At 38.6% G+C, this 18647-nt stretch overlaps 1 protein-coding gene across 2 annotated transcripts in view; it reads left to right on the top strand.

Moving 5' to 3' along the window:
* LOC106868015 (high affinity cGMP-specific 3',5'-cyclic phosphodiesterase 9A) overlaps positions 1-18647 on the top strand; it is a 233024-nt gene that overhangs the window by 183001 nt on the left and 31376 nt on the right. The window lies entirely within an intron of this gene.

The following is an 18647-nucleotide window of genomic DNA, read 5'->3' as shown; positions in this document are numbered from 1 at the left end:
AAACAATGGTAACATTGTCCCTTTCGGGACGTATATATGTATATATGGATTCCATTTTATCTAGCTGTAAAGCGAAATATATATATATATATATATATATATAGTTTTAAGGAAAAGAACCAAGTTTCAAGAACTCATCGATGAAAATCCACTATCACATATAGAAAAATTAATAATTAAAATCACAATAAATGAGTATAATATAAAACAAAGTAAATATCATAAGATAAAGATAATTATTATATATATATATATATATATATATATATATATATATATATATATATATATATATATATATATACGTGTGTGTGTATTTGTGTTTACATTTGGTTTATATGTTCATTTTCCCATACTAGCATGGGTTAGACAAATGTTTTGTTGAGGCTCTGATTTACAGCCAAATGTCCTACCTGTTGCTAACCATTAGGGATCTCTTATTTGACACATGCATATTTGCAAAGCTGGATGAAAATTTGTTGGAAAAGGAATTGCCAACAGTGTCACTGTTTACAACTCACGATATTCAAAGATGTTAATACTCATCCCCAACACACACACACACACACACACACACACACATATATACATACATATACAATGGGCTTCTTTCAATTTCTGCCTGCCAAACCGACTCACAAAACTTTGTTCAGACTGGTGTTACAGTAGAAGACAAACACATACACACATAAACATATAACATAGAATACAAATGGAAACTAGCGTGGAGATAAATCCATTCAATTTATTCTTACATGTATTTCATTAACAATAATATTTATTTTGTAAAGAAATACTTTATAAACATATCACATTATCAAATCATCAGATTGCATAACAAGCACAAACCTTTGGACAGTACTGTTGTCTCAATATAACAGCTCTATAAGTGTGCATATATGTGCATGTGTGTGTACCCAACAGGGAAACTAGCTATCCTAGTTGACAATTAACCCTTTCGTTACTATATTTCTGACCAAAATACACCCCTCATGAGTTTCAATTAAATTCTGAAATAATCATGAATTTAGACTAGTCTCATTAAACACCTGTAACTTTTTTATTTATCAACATATTAATGTGATATTTGGAACATAATTAAAGAAAGGGTTCTTAATCAATTCTATTGCATAATTTTTGTCTCAAAGTTCTCCACGTACTGGGGTGGGGGGTACTGCAAGTGTCTCTCACATGTAAATATTGGTTCAGCTTCACGAATCGTACTCGTTCATAATACTGGAAATATATTCATCGCCAAAAGGTTCCTGATTGCTCCAGTAATTTGTTATTCTGGGTAACTGTCTAATACCCATAATAATATTTATGGCAAAAAATGCCCGTATTTCATATACAGTTGCAGGAAACCTCAAGCTATCTTTTTTTTCCGGTTTGTTTACATTCTGCGTAACAGTTTGTTTCCGCAGTAATCATTTCAAACAAGCATGAAAAAGAAGTCTAAAGGTTTCGCTTCCTGAGAAAGACTATGGGTAGACCCTGTTTCCTCAGAAAAATTGTTAATAAAAATATTTTTTAAATCTTTTTCTGGTGTAAAATCATCCTTGCTGTCGCCGTCGCTGCTTTCAGAATCGCTGATTTCAGTTTCGGATACAGAAATATCCGATTCATTATCGTTCACCACGTGCTTTTGTAGCTCATTCATTCTTTTCTTCGATATCTCCATATCTTCTGTTGAAAAGCCTTCAAATTCGGAATCACTGCTTGATAGCATGAAACTCCTCTCCATCTTCAAAGTTGAAAAAAATCAACGCCGCAAAAAATGTGGAAAAAAATCTTCAAAAATTCACTGAGTTCAAATATCATGCCAAACAATGTCGGAGACAATAACTCAACTGTTTGCAAAGTGAAATCAGGTGTTTTAACGAATGTACTAACGAGATTTGGGTTCAAATATACATTTAAATAACAATGGGTACGCTCGGCCGGCTACGGCCGGGTTAGTAACAAAAGGGTTAAGGATATGAAGGCAAGGAAAGCCTGGTTCATCGAGAATTATGGCAGACATGCTAAAAATATCTGTTGGATTTGGATGCAGCCTAGTCACCTGTATAGTTAATCAGATTATGCAGGAAAGTATACAACTGTACACCCAATGGCTGGTGTAGCAGCATTATAGCCAAACGTTACAAGAAGGGTGAAGAAGATGCCTTAGGTAGAGATAATTACTAAGATGTCAAAATTGCTGGACCAGGTTATGAAAATTACAGAAAGAGTTGTAACCCAATTAATTAGGAAGAAATTTAGACTAGATGAGATGCCATTTGGTTTTGTTCCTGGAAGCAGTTCTATTAATATCCTCTTTCTAATTAGAAAACTGCAGAAGAAATATTTAGCTAAAAGTAAGCCATTTTATATGGCATTCATTGACCTGGTGAAAGCCTTTGATAGGGTCTCATGCTCGGTGATCTGGTGATAGGGGTCAGAATGACCAGTGATAGTTATTCAAGCTATATACAGGGGTGCTGGCAGTAAGGTTAGTAAGCAGTACAGCAATGAATTTAGTATACAGATATAGGAGTTCACCAGGGCCCAGTCCTCAATCCCTTCCTGTTCATCATAATTCTCTAGGTCATAACAGAAGAATTTAAGACCAGTTGCACTTAAGAAATACTATATACTGACAACGTCATTCTTGTGGAATCTGTAGTAGAAGTTAAAAGAAATTCCCAGGGTGAAAGCAGAATCTCTACACTCTTAATTGAGTTCTCTCTATAGTAAATAAAATTTACATATTGGCAACTGCAACGAATCAACACTGTTGTTTTGGTTGATCACAGACACACATGTTGTGTGATTGATGCAGTAGTAAGTTTATTGTCATAGTTACGAAGAAACTCTTAAGCTTATGGCGTGCATAATGGATTAACAGAGAATCTTGCCTCTCACAATATAGAAACATTTCTCATGCTGTGGAAGAAGGTTTCCAGTAACGAGGAGTAATGCAGCCAGTTTAGGTTTACAGTAAAAACTGATTTGTTTAGTATTCAGATTGAATTCTCATTATTATTTAATGTTATTGTTTACATTGTTTTCATTGTTGTTGGTTAGTGCATACAACTTTAAAGCTAACACAGCTGTATATTTTTAATTATTAGAATCCATGGTCTGGTTTCAGTTCCCATTTGGAATGATTTCAATTATGGTATCATCTTATAGTATCATCTTAATAAATGCTTGACACAGTTTTCTGTTTCTCCTGTTAGCAGTAACTTCTTCTCCACATCACATCTAATTAAGATATCAATAATAGTTTCTGTCATTAGCACAAAGCTACATTAGTACAGGACTGGTAATTACTGTAGTGATTCTGGAAGGATGAAAAGCAAAATTATTTCAGGTGAGATTTGAAGTCAGATCATAAAGCGATGTATCTGAACATTGCATGCACCTAATCTAGTATTTTGTGTGGCAATTAGTTTAGTAATTACTTTGGTAATTTGTTTAGTAATTTATCTGGTAACCTATCAAGTAATTAGGTCAGTAATCTACCTGATAATTTTTCTGGTAATCTACCTGGTATGGTTGTTAGTCCAGTATTTTGTTGGGTAATTACACTTGCAATTAGTTGGTAATGAAATTGGTCATCTATTTTGTAATTAGTGTGGTACTTAATCAGTTCAATATAATCCTCCAAGCCATAACAGATGAGTTTAAGTTTGATTGTTCATTAAGAACTCTTATATGCTGATGACTTAGTTCTTATAGTTGAATCAATCAAAGACCTAACAAAGGAATTCTGGACATGAAAGCGAATACTCTGAATCAACACTTCTCAAAGTAAGCTTGTCAAAGACTAAAGTATTTGTAGGATAGAAGACAGGGTATAACTACCGTTAGGGAAATAGCCATTGTGCAGAAAAGAAGTTTCATATAGTGTACCCATGATAAACTATGGATGCACGATAGGTGTGGTAGGATCACAGGCAGGCAAATGGAAAAGATAGACTTCAAGTGAAGGAAGCACAAGGAGTATACCTAAAATAGACACTCTTAAATGCCTGTGTCTTCATATTTCTAACATTCACCCACTCTCCTTCTCACTGTACCATACAGTCAATGTAACAAAGGAGTAGCATTAGAGCTCACCAATCTTATTGCTCTGCACACCCCTCTCTCTCTCCCATAATATAAGTGTATGTATACATACATGCATACAAAGTAAAGCAGGCCTAGCTGTCAACTCAAGAAGATACATAGTAAATGATCCACAGGCACTCAAGCAAACTGAGTCCTCAATTTGTTCCATTTGCCAAAAGATTTGCAAGGCACCAGCAGGCCCCACAAAACACATTTGTGTCCAGAGCACATGATTAATGCTTTATTTTACTGAACCCTCATTTGTTGTTCACAACAGGAGAATCCATCATATATATTGGAGACCCCCTTCGGTCATGACTGACCATGGGATTGCACCTAGAAAGTTACCCTCCGAGGTACAAGTCCAGGCAAGGTTGTTTATGGAAGACCAGCAGTCGCCCATACATACCACCCTCCCTTCTCCACGCCATTGATCTTATCCAAGAGAAAGGCAAACCCCGATACAGCTTGGCACCAGTGACGTCGCAACTCATTTCTACAGCTGAGTGAACTGGAGCAACGTGAAATAAAGTGTCTTGCTCAAGAACACAACACGCAGCCCGGTCCAGGATTCGAACTCACAACCTGACGGTCGTAAGTTCGGTGCTCTGACTACTGAGCCATGCGCCTTCACATCATATATATATATATATATTAATAATAATAATAACGCTTGGATGGAATTTATAAATATTTTAATGCCTCACTATGTGTGTTTACACAAATCACGTTTCTTAAAATCATAGTCTCTATTCCTGGGATGATTACAGTGCAGTCCATAGTATCCAAGAACATCGGGTAAGATCATGTTCATGCATGTAGCAATGCATTAAAATATTTATAAATTCCATCCAAGGATTATTATTATTATTACTGTATTTATCCTACATTATATCGGCACAGCTCGGTACAACCCTCCCGCCACCAAAAAAAACTGGCATTGCCAGTTGGCGTCAGTAGGCTGTAGCTGGCATAATGGAATAGGAGCTTTTATATGCATGTTTAAAACATTTCCCGTAAGCAAACACAAAGGATATATATCTATAATAATAAATGCCAAAACAAATTTCTGTGTGTCAGTGTGTCACACATTGACCTCCTCCCTTGCTATTCAGTGACACTTCTACTCCTCTTGCTGGGCTGAGTGTAATAGTAGGCATAGAGACGGTGAGGGTGGTAGTAGATTAACAGTAAAGATGTTAATAGTACGAGCTGTAGTTGTGGTAGAGGCGGTGGTGGTGGTGATGGTAGCTGAGGTGGTCAAGCATGATGGTGATAGTAAGAGATGTGAAAGACAGTGGTGATGGTGGTGGAGGGGAAGGCAGCAACGTCAAAGGTGTTGATGGTGGTGACGTCAGAAGTTTGAATGGTGTGTGCATGGCAGTTGTGGTGGCGATGGTGGTACTGGTGATGGTGATGGCTGGAAACAATCAACAGAAAGAGAGAGAGAAAGAAAGAGATTAGATAAAAAAAAATTGTACTGACCCCCGAATGGGAAGACAAAAAATGTTGATTATCATACAGCTTTGCAATAAGTTCCAAGTCGACAAATTATATCATTGTTTTGATGAAAATTGTTCATTGCTTGAAGAATATTGGTCAAGTTTAATAAGATTTAATATGTACTTGATGCATGAAGTGTTATTATTGACTTCAAGGCCCAATGAAGAGCCCTCCACAGGAGCTAGCCTAAAAGCCGCCCTATTGGACAGCTTTTAAGCTAGTATATATATATATATAAAACTTCCTTTACTTGCTTTAATCACCAGACTGTGGCCATGCTGAGGCACTACTTTGAAGGGTTTTAGTCAAACAAATGAACCTTAGTACTTATTTACTAAAGTCTGGAACTGGTACTTATTCTCTTTTGCTGAACTACTAAGTGATAGGGATGTAAACAAACTATCACTGGTTGTCAAATGATATGGAGGAGGGATGCAATCACACACACACATACACAATAGGCTTCTTTCAGTTTCAGTCTACCAAATCCACTCACAAGATTTTGGTCAATCTAGGGCTGTAGTAGAAGACACTTGCCCAAGTTGGCAATGTGCTTCATGTCTTGTCTTGTTTCGACATTTTGTACTAAGTGTACATAAATGTCACTGACATAAAATGGTGTTGTTTGCCTGCAGTCTTCCATGAAATATTGTAATGTTTTCGTTTCAAGAACCAAGGGAAATATAATCTTGCTCTGGAAACAAGTGAAGGTTGGCAACTGGAAGAGCAGCCGACTGTAGAAAAATTTACCTCAACAAATTTCATCTAACCCTGCGATCCATGTCCATGCAAGGTTGGAAAAGTGGACATTTAAATGAAGATGGTGTCACACGTAAATATATATGTGCATACGTGTACACACATAAATATACCTAAAGGTACATACCAATATATACATACATATTCGCACATATATGTATGCATATATACATATGCATAAAATTTTAATGTGTATATATATGTGCATGTATGTGTATAATATGTGTGTGTATATTTAATGCATATGTATATGTGTGTATGGCTTTATATATGTGTGTGTGCATATATATATATATATCATCATCATCATCATCATCATCGTTTAACGTCCGCTTTCCATGCTAGCATGGGTTGGACGATTTGACTGAGGACTGGTGAAACCGGATGGCAACACCAAGCTCCAAACTAATTTGCCAGAGTTTCTACAGCTGGATGCCCTTCCTAACGCCAACCACTCAGAGAGTGTAGTGGGTGCTTTTACGTGTCACCCGCACGAAAACGACCACGCTCGAAATGGTGTCTTTTATGTGCCACCCGCACAAGCCAGTCCAGGGGCACTGGCAACGATCTCACTCGAAAATCCTACGGGAGCCAATCAGGCTGTACTGGCAACGGCCACGCTCAAAATGGTGCATCTCATGTGCCACCCGCACAAGAGCCAGTCCAGGGGCACTGGCAACGATCTTACTTGGCTTGCCGGGTCTTTTCACGCACAGCACATTTCCAAAGGTCTCGGTCAGTAGTCATCACCTCGGTGAGGCCCAATGTACGAAGGTCTTGCCTCACCACCTCAGCCCAGGTCTTCCTGGGCCTACCTCTTCCACGGGTTCCCTCAACTGTTAGGGTGTGGCACTTTTTCACGCAGCTATCCTCATCCATTCTCACCACATGTCCATACCAGCGCAATCGTCTCTCTTGCACACCACAACTGATGCTTCTAATGTTCAGATATATATATATATATATATATATATATAGATATATAGATATATAGATATATATATATATATATAGATAGATAGATAGATAAATAGATATATAGATATATATATATAGAAAGAGAGCGAAAGAGACATAAAGCTGTAATGTGTGTCTGTAATGTGCTTAAGCAATATTAAAAATAATCTTCATGCCAGGGTCTTAAGTAAGTCCAGATTTCTCCAACATAGAATCTCTATGGTATATTTGTTTTCTGCTTTTTTAGTAACACTGACCTAATTCACTAATCTTGCATTGGTAGTTAAGTATGTTATTTCAGAGTTATTTATTACTAGACCTTTAGGCAGATGAATTGTTACAGACAGTTTCTAGTCAGTCAAGTGATGGGGGTGGCAGCTGTGGTGAGAACTTGAAGGAGCTCAACAACAATGAAATATCATCATCAGGAGCAGCAGCAGCATCATCATCAACATTACCATCACCACCAAACACTAACACCACCACCAACAACAACAACACCACCACTACCACCATCATCTTCATCTCAACCCTCCTACCATGATGATCATCAGCACCACCACCACCACCACCACCACCACCATCATTATCATCAAGTAATAAAAGTTGCCTTCCTTAAGTAAATCATCACATCAACTCAGCATCTGGATAAAGCATCACTTACACTCTTACACTCATTAGCTGCGAGTTGCACTCAGTGTTTATAATCATTTGAGAGTGGAAATGGGAGGGTAGTTGTCAATAGATGAGGTTTCATTTTAATAAGTCTTGTACTACTTTATCTCAGTATCTTGGGAGAGAGAGAGAGAGGTGAACAAATCCTGACTAAGGTGTTAAATAACAATGAAATTTGTCACTTCAATTTGCACATCAGACTACAAAACTTACCCTTATGGGCCTTAAATTTTTCTCAGTAAGACTAAATGCAATTAGATGCAAGGTTATAATATTTATTGATACATAATCCACACCATATAGGCACTCAACACTCTGGTTGTCAACATACAGTATATCAAGTTTTTTTCATAGACCTGTAGTTAGTACTCATTCTGTCCAGTTGTTTCTATTACTGTTTAAGACATAGTATTGTATCTGTCAGTAAGATTTGAACTGATCACTTTTGGAATATAGTGGCTAACACTTTTGTTTTTGCTATTGTTGTTGTTTTGATGCTGGTCTAGGTTGTCTTTTGATGTATTTGTAACAACTATTGTAGTTTAGTTTAGTCAAATATTCACTTGAATTAATTATTTCTAACAACTTGAACAGCTAATAGAAGGAAAAAGAAAAGTTTTAGATTGAAACTTTTTTTTTTTGCTTTTTAAATTAACTTTTTTGAAAAAATATAATTTGGAAATTTTCATTAATTGTTCATTTCCTTTACTGTTGAGGTCAACTTGGTCCTTCATCTTTTTGGAGTCAACAAAATAAGTACCAGTTGAGCACTGCGATCAATGTAATTGACTAACCTCTCCTCACATAATTTCAAGCCTTGTGCCTATAATAGAAACAGTTATTATTATTATCGTTAATATTTCTCTTTATCACAGATTTTGTTGGAGTCTTGCATGCATAGCGGGCTTGCTACTTGCAGCCTACGGTACCATGCTATCCAGTCTTTTCGGCTGTCTAATACTTTCCTGATTATTCTGGCCGTACCAAGGTGGCAAACCTTTTGTAACAGTTCTACCGGGCACTCTATTCCTATTTCCTTTATATTCCCCTTGGTACCTTCTGATACTTCAATATTATTGTATTACTGTTAATGAAGGTGACAAACAGGCAGTATTGTTAGCACCCTGGACAAAATGCTTACTGGCATCTCCTCTGGTTGTATCTTCAAAGAGTTCAAGTGCCACCAATGTTGACTTTGTCTTTCATCCTTTTAGGATCAATAAGTACTGGTTGAACACTGGGGTCAATTTAATCTACTTAACCCCTTCCCTAAAATTCTTGACCATGTACCAAAATTTGAAACCAAATTATTGCTAATGAGAATACTTTACAAAAGGTATTTGATGAACATCACACAGTTCCTCTACCTGCAGTAAATCTTAAGATTCTGTCTATATAGGGAGTAGAGGATCAAATACTGACTCTGACCACAACATAATGTTGATGATCAAGACCATTAGCTCTTAGTAGCTGAGTCAATTGTGATATAAATAGGTACTACTGATAATATAATTCAGCATGGTGACTAATAGCAATGTTGTGCAGTAAAGGAGATCATAGACTATGAAGATAAGTTTAATACTTCTCTTGAGGAAAGAAAAGAAAATGTAACTATGATAGACCAAATGGTTGTATTCAAGTTATGGAAAGATTTATCTCTCTGCAACTTTGCAGTACAGTCATGATCACTCAACTTGCTAGTAACAGTAACCAAATCTCCCTCAAATATCATTCTAATATCTGAAAATGGGAAGTACATACAAGGTAATTTAGTCTTAGAAGCACTGAATAAAAATAGGATAGCCATAGTTGGTATACTTTTGATTATAGATTGGCTCAATCTGGACTGACTTGGTGCTAAACAATAATGCCAGCAATCTCTGAAGGTAAGCACTGGTCCCTCTATGTCCTTGAGATTAGGAAAAGATTAGCTTGTTAGCTGTTTAAAGAATTATTTAAACAGAAATATAGAAATATGTGGTTTGCTGAAATACCTCTAGCCTGAAGCACAAAATTATGGAGTAGAACATGGTAAGAGAACAAGAGAGGAGGAAATAGAAGAGGAAAGTTCTTTAGTGAAAATAAAGAGAGGGGAATTGAAATGGTGAGACATAAGCCAAAAAGACAGGCAAGAAATTGATTAGTTGAAAGTTAAAGGAGGAGGATAGCAGAGAGGGAGAGAGAGAGAGAGAGTCAGTTGGGTTGTGGGAGTAACAAATGGACACTTGATAGAAAGGGAAGTCTGAGATGGGGAGAAAATGTCAGGTAGAATTAATAAAAAATGGAAGTTTAGAAAGTAAAAGCCATGGAGAAGGAAAAGAGAGAGGAGGAAAGAAATGAGGTACTTAGAGGGAAAAGATTGAGCGTGATTAATTAAAAGATACTTTGAGAATGGATTATAAGGAATTAAATACAGAATTTGTTGTTGTTGATGTTGTTGTGATAGTGCTGTTTCTTCCTTTCTCTATCTCTCTTCCCCTCTTTCTCTCACTAACTAGTTCATCCTTGATCTAGCTGATCTATGATCAAGCGTATTCTTCCCATGACCATCTCATCTGTTTTTTGAGATATAGTGTATTTTGGACTTCATTATAATGTTCCTTTTGTTTTTTCAAAGAGTATCATATGAGGGACATTTGGTTGTTATTTCTAGCAGGTCAAGCAATGATGTAGAGCTTTTCTTCCCTCTACCCTCTGTCTGTTTCTTTCAGATAAATCCATTTATAGCTAACACATTAAACCTCGAATTATTGGTGAAAGAGAATATAGGCAGAAAGCCTGAAACTTTGTGGGGAGGGTGACAGTCGATTACATCAACCCCAGTGCTCAACAGATACTTAATTCATTGACCCCAAAAAGGTGAAAGGCAAAGTTGACCTCAGCAGAATTTGAACTCAGATTGTAAAGAGTACCTATGCTTCTTTGATGATGCTTGTGGCTATAACCATTGTACTGCATTTCATTTTTGTATCTGGTTTGTAAGATTCTTTATGTGAATTCGTGTGTTGAAACAAATTTTGTTGTGTCTAGGGAGGGTCATTATACCAATATTATTAACACACGCACTGGTTCAATTCCACTCCTTTATTATTAGTCAATTGGTTAAATATCCAACTAATTAAGTCATTGAAAAGGTTGCAAGTAGCAATGAAAGAGCTTTGACAAACAAAAAAAATGACTTACTGTTTAAGCGAATTAAACAAACAGTTGATTAGTTATGTTGTGTCTGGGGAGAGTCGTTCTGTTTCAATACCTTATTAATTAACACACTCACCGGTTCGATTTCCACTCAATTTTTTTTCTAAAAATAAATAAGTAAACAAGTGACTGTCAACAACTATTGAAGAGGTTGCAAGAAGCAATGAAAAATTTTAGAAAATATAAATAAGTAAATTAGTGGAAATTGAACTGACAAGTGTGTTAATTAATAAGGCATCAAAACAGAATGACTCTCCCCAGACACAACAAAAAATGCTTCAACACACAAATTCACCTTCAGAATCTTGCAAACCTAATACAAAAACGAACTAAATCGATTAGTTAGTTTGATGTTTAACCAGTTGATTAATAATAAAGAAGTGGAACTGAACACCAGTGCATGTGTTAATAGTATTAGTATAATGACTTTCCCTAGACACTGTACTGTATGTTTTCAAAATAAACCTTCCTGTTATTTTGATGTCTTTCAACTTGAGCTGTTCACTTTCTGAGACCTTGTTAATCCCACAAATGATGAAATACTTCAACACTTCTCATTTGCAATGACTTCTGCGTAAACTATGAAAAGAAATTTTTTAATTCCTTCAGTGTAATGATATTTTAAAATTATAATGGCATTTTAAAAATTTAATCAAGTGGAAGCTACTTTTTCCAGTACTATATAAAAAAGCCTTTGCACGAATACCATCTAACTTGAAAGTATTTGCGGCTGTCTCTAGCTTTCTGTCTTTGATAGAGCAGTAAACAGCAGAACTGGTACAGTGCTGGACTAAATTTAGTTATATCCTTTTATTTGCTTTTTTTTTTTTTTTCAAGTACAATTAATGTAATATAGATTATCCCTCTGGTTCTTATGCCTGTGAGCAATTTGTGAACTTGCTGAGAAGTGTGTATGAAGTGTTCACAACATACTTGCCCTTATTGGCACTGAGAAAAAAACAACATGGACGTTCATTTACAACTATCATGTGATGTCAAGACACACAATGGGTGCACTCACACATGTGCACACTTGCATACAAGCACATACACACAAATATCATCATCATCATTATCGTTTAACGTCCGTTTTCCATGCTTGCATGGGTTGGACGGTTTGACTCGGGTCTAGGAAGCCAGGAGGCTGCACCAGGCTCCAGTCTGATCTGGCATGGTCTCTACAGCTGGATGCCCTTCCTAACGCCAACCACTCTAAGTGTAGTGGGTGCTTTTTACGTGCCACTGGCATGGGCCAGAGGGGGCTGGCAACGGCCACGGTTGGTTGGTGCTTTTTACAAGCCACTGGCACAGAAGCCAGTCAAGGCAGTGCTGGCATCGGCCACGTTCAGATGGTGCATTTTAGGTGCCACCGGCACAGGTATCACAACTACAATTTCGATTTGATTTTCATTTTGATGTTGATGTAGGTCTCCTCAAGCACAGCAGGTTGTCTTATGATCCAAGGTACATTTGAATGGGCTGGGGTTGGTTATGTGGTCATGCTTGAAGGTCATGCTTGACCATCTCATCCCATGTCTTCCTGAGTCTAACTCTACCCCAGATTCCTCCAACTGTTTGGGAGTGGCACTTCTTCACACAGCTCTCCTCATCCATCTGTAGTACATGACCATACCAGCACAAACGTCTCTCTTGCACGCCACATCCAATGCTTATGTCTAACATTTCTCTCAGGGCACTTACACTCTGTCGTGTGTGCACACTGACATTACACATCCAGTAGATCATGCTAGCTTCATTTCTTTCGAGCCTACGCATATCCTCCGCAGTCACAGCCCGTGTTTCACTGCCCTGAAGCATGGCAGTTCGCACACATGCATTATACAATCTACCTTTCACTCTGAGTGAGAGGCCCTTTGTCACCAGCAGGGGTAGAAGCTTTCTAAATATTGCCCAGGCCATTCTTATTCTAGTGGTCTTTGCTACATTGACTCTAAGGCCTTTTGATTCTAAACCTTGCTTCCACAACTGAAATTTCTTCTCTAGTTCTGGTAGTGATTCTGCTATGAGGGCCAGGTCATCAGCATAGAGGAGCTCTCAGAGGCAACCCGTCTTGAATTCCTCTCTAATTGCCTGGAGGACTATGATGAATAAAAGGGGACTGAGGGCTGATCCTTGGTGGACCCCTACTTCTACCCGGAATTCTTCACTATACTCATTGCCGATCCTAACCTTACTAACGGCCTCTCTGTATAGGGCCTATCAGTTTCTGCATTGCCCACCAGATAAGGAATTGAGGGACCCTGTCAAAGGCTTTCTCCAAGTCCACAAAAGCTAAGTATAGGGGTTTATCTTTAGCTATGTATTTCTCCTGCAGTTGTTGAACCAGGAATATGGCATCAGTGGTGTTGCTACCTGGCACAAAATCGAACTGCATCTCATCTAAGCAAATTCTCTCCTTAATTAGTTGGGCTATGACACTCTCTGTAACTTTCATCACCTGATCCAGCAGTTTGATACCACTGTAGTTATTTCTATCTAGAGTATCACCTTTACCCTTGTAGCAGTTGACTCTGATGCTGCTATGCCAGTCATTGGTTATGACTCTATCATGAACTACCTGGCTTACCTGGTGACTACCTGGGTGACTAGGCCATAGCCCACACCACCAGATATTTTAAGCATCTCAGCAGTGATTCCTGATGGGCCAGGGGCTTTTCCTGGCTTCATATCCTTAATTGCTTTATCTACCAGGGAGATGTCTATTCGGATAGCTGTTCTCTCTACTGGGTCAACATCTGGCAGGCTCTCCTCCTCCAATTCATTCTCCATGTTCAGCAGTCTTTCACAATGGCTTCTTCAAACTTCTTTCTTTTCAGAATCATTAAAAGCAAGTGCACCATCATCCATGTGGAAACATTTCTCTCCTGTGACATCACAATTTTCTCTCAGACACTGTCTTGCAATTCGAAATACTTCAGTTCTTTGGTCCTCATGTGGCTGAACATTGGCAAATTTCTTTTCTGCTTCGCCCTTGGCTATGTACACCTGCTGTCCAGCCTCCCTTTTGGCTACCTGGTACAGTTCCTTGCTACCCCCACCCTTCCAGGCTTTCCAGGCCTGTTTCTTTGCTCTAATGGCTTTGTCTACTGTACTATTCCACCACCATGTAATTCTCGGTCTGGAAGGGACTTTGCACCATCCGCAGACATGGTCTGTGGCACTCAGCAAGCTGTCCTGTAGGAATCTCCAGCTACCTTCTATGTCCGATGTCTATAGTTCCTCCTCCCTCTCATCAAATTTCTTGATGAGGATGTCCCTAAATCTCTGACCATGTGAAGGGTTCTTTAGCTTCCAAATCCTTCTCTTCTGGATTGGTCTGCTTCTTGGCATCCTTCTGGCCTCAAGCCTAAAGTCACTAATGACTAGCTTATGCTGGGGGGTACATTCTTCACCCAGGAGGGTCTTTGTATTTAAGAGTAACCCCGTGTCCTGCTATCTAGTAAGGATGAAATCAATCTGACTAGCAGAGTCACCTGATTGATAGGTTATCAGGTGGCTGTCTGATTTCCTGAAATTAGTGTTGCAGATTAAAAGGTTACAGGCATCACAGAACTCCAGTAGCCTAGTTCCCTCATCATTTCGGGAACCAATACCATGATCCCCGTGTACACCAGTGAAGATACTAGATTGCCATCCAACATGCCCATTAAAATCTCCAACCACAAAGATGAGGTCATTGCCACTTGTCTTTGAGGTAGCTTGTAGAAGGGTATCATAAAAATGGTCCTTCTGATCATCTGGTAGGCCCGCTTGTGGGGCTTAGGCAGAGATAAGTGTAGCTATGCTGTTCTGCAGGACTAGCCTGAGCTTAAGCACTCTATCACACACCCTGACAACCTCTATGACTTTATCTACCCATTTCTCCACAAGGAGTATGCCTACATCCCCCCCACTCCATCCATGTTACCTTGCCAGAAGATTTTGTACTTATGTGCCTTGCCTGTGAGGACCCTAGCTGAAGCTCCTCTTCATCTTACCTCTTGTATGCAGCATACATTGACACGTCTCTTTTCAAGCATCTCTACAATCTCACTAGACCTACTTTTCCGTGTGCCTATATTGACTGTGCCAACTCTGAAAACTGGGAAAGGAATGTGGGCTGAGGAGGAGAGATGTTATTCAGTGCTTGAAAAGAAGAGGGAGGTTGTCGTATTCATTTTTTAGGCATGCTTCATCTGTTCTCACTTCCGACCTGACATCATTCAAACATTCAAGCGTGTTAGGATTAAGACTGTAGCCCCTACTGGAGGTAAGATTACGTGTCAGTGGCATTGTGAGTATAAGCATTATGGTCATCATAAGAGCGGAGATGATTTCATACAGAGATAGAGGAAGCAAGTTCATCCATACATACACGCACGCACACGAACACAGGCCAACAAGCACATACATACAGCCCTTCACTTGATATGTGCATGGAAAAAAGTTACTGGGAAGTTGTTGGAATATTTCTAGATGGGATGAAACGAAATGAAGGATAGTCAGTTAAGTAGGTAGGCAGCTGACTTAGTTGCGTTTTTCGGGTAGTATAGAGAACAGCACCAGTGAGGAAGGGGGATTGAGAGAAGGGACATCTGGTAATGGTGGCGAGAGATCACAACACAGAATGAAAGGAAAGATAGCTGGTAAGTAGGTGGGCAACTGAGTAAGTTGCATATGTCCCAAGAGAGAGAGAGAGAGAGAGAGAGAGAGAGAGTCAGTGCAGGTAATATATAGAGAACAGCCCAGTGAGGAGGAGCAGTGGAGAGAAGAGACATCAGGTAACAGTGATGGGAGGAGAGAGAGATATCCGGTGTAGATGGTGAGAAGATAGATAAAGATCGGGATAAAGATCGAGATATCCATTATTGGTGGTGGGGTGGGGGCGGGACAGGGTGGGTGCACTGGGAACAGGCAAGTTTAATTTGGGGAGATGGTACGAGGAACGAACGAAAGTAAAAGGAGTGTTTAGTATAGAATACATTCATAGTGTTCATGGTGGATGAGAAATTAAACTAGAGAAACGAGGAATTAGAAATAATTATCTTAATTTAATCAGTTAGCTTCTGAGAAAAATTAGCTGTTAGTAAACAGTACATTTAAAGTGTTAATGGCGAATGAATAGATGAAAGATCGAAAAAAAGCGAGTCTTAGCTTAGCAATGCATAATCATCCTTTGGCAACTGGGCAAGAATACATGAGAGAATTGAATGGTAGGGAGCACATGGGACAAGGATTTTTAAACAGATAGATGCAACCGGAAGCTAGTTTAGGGGAAATGGTACGAGGAACGAAAGTAGCAGGAGTGTTTAGTATAGAATACATTGATAGTGTTTATGGCGGATGAGAAATTAAACTAGAGAAATGAGGAATTAGAAATAATTATCCTAATTTAATCAGTTAGTTTCCGAGAAAAATTAGCTGTTAGTAAACAGTACATTTAAATAGTAAACAATACATTTAAAGTGTTAATGGCAAATGAATGTTTGAAAGATGAAATATCAAGGCTTTGGTTGGTCCAAGGCTATAGAAGAAACTTGCACAAGATGCCTTACAGTGGAAATGAACTCAAGACCACATGGTTTGGAAGCAAGCTTCCTAATCGCTCAGCATACCACCACTTATATATAACAGGTGTGTGTTGGTGTGGTTATGTAATGAAAAGTTTGTTTTCTAACCACATGGCTCCAGGTTTAGTCTGACTGTGTGGCACCTTTGGCAAGTGTTTTTTTTTTGCTTTAGGTCTGGGCCAACAAAAGTCTTGTAAGTGGATTTGGTAGACAGAAACTGAAAGACGCCTACTATATATATATATATATATATATATATATATATATATATATATATATAATCAAAATAAACGACAGGATATCAAGAGGTGATGCAGTATGACCGTTTCAAGCGGGTCCATTTAATTGAACAATGCAATCATTACATCAATTTAAATGCAGGGCTATCTTCAGCTGCATAAATAAAAAGAATTTTTAATCAGTTGGACACATTAATATAATTTTACTCCAATTCTCTAATAGAGCAAGAAGAGGAAAAGAGTCCATGTTGCTACTAATGTGACTAAAAATTTACTACACTTCTAAGAACTGTATGAAGTTTGTTAAGGTCATAGCTTATAAAGGATTGTGGTTCATTTTTAATTTATTAGTCTTTTTTTATCAACTACCAAATCTAAGGCTAGAGGGCAGTGTCTGTTTAGAATGAAGGGCAGGAGTGAGTTGACAGTTAATAGTTGGGTATGGTCTTAAATATTGTCAGGATTTTAGGGTTTGTATAAGTAATTGTCTATAAAGGAGGTTGGGTAGGGGAAGACTTCAAATCAAGATGTTAATTACCAGTTAAAGGGGCAAGGCACTAATAAAACCTTAGATGTTAATACAGAGGAAATTATCATGGGGTACTATGGATGATTGTATATAAACAACATTGTTATGTTGTTTAAAGATAAGATTTAAGATTACTGAAAATGATATTATAACCAGAAAAGCTGAAAAGCAAAGTGGACTTAGAATGTAAAGACAGATGAAATGCCGCTTGGCGTTTTGCCCAGAATACTAACAATATTGCCAGCTCACCGCTTTATCATTATGTTATTTCATAGTAAATATCACATCCATTAAGTGTCTGTTTAAAGTTTCCTCTTGAGTTATTATTCAGTGTCATTGAAACTTGTGTGCACCACTTCCATCACCACCACCACCACCACCATACCCACAACCGCCAGTAGTTGCATCACTGCAGTATCAGTACCATCACCACTATCACATTTGTCACCTACAGCAGCATCACCACTAACCACTTCTACCATCACTGCCATGACCACCACCACCACCACTACTACTATTACTACCACCACTACAACAATCACTACCACTACTACTATCTCCTCCAGTATTAGCATTGCTGATATCATTGTTATTTACTACAGCTACTCCTACCACTACCACCAGAACCACTACAGCTGTCACCATTGCCATCACCACCAACGCAACTACTGCCATCACCACCACCACCGCAACTACTGCCATCACCACCACCGCAACTACTGCCATCACCACCACCGTAACTACTGCCATCACCAACACCACAACTATTACCATCACCAACACCACTAAAACCACTGCTGTTACTGCGTCTAACATCACCAACAAAACCATCACCACAGTAAACACCGCCATCGCCACCTTCCACTACCACTGTCACCAACACCATCACCACCACCACTACCACTGTCACCAACAACATCATCACCACCACTACCACTGTCACCAACACCATCACCTCCACCACCATCTCCACCACTACCACTGTCATCAACACCATCATCTCCACCACCATCATCACCACCACTACTACTGTCACCAACACCATCATCTCCACCACCATCATCACCACCACCACTACTTTTGCCACCTTCACCGCCGCCATTACTGCCATCAACACTACCA

The sequence above is a fragment of the Octopus bimaculoides genome, chromosome 9, assembly GCF_046866305.1.
Source record: "Octopus bimaculoides isolate indiv1 chromosome 9, ASM4686630v1, whole genome shotgun sequence".
Classification (NCBI taxonomy): domain Eukaryota; kingdom Metazoa; phylum Mollusca; class Cephalopoda; order Octopoda; family Octopodidae; genus Octopus; species Octopus bimaculoides.
The sequence above is the reverse complement of the archived record's forward strand: the minus strand, read 5'-3'. Positions and strand labels throughout refer to the sequence as shown.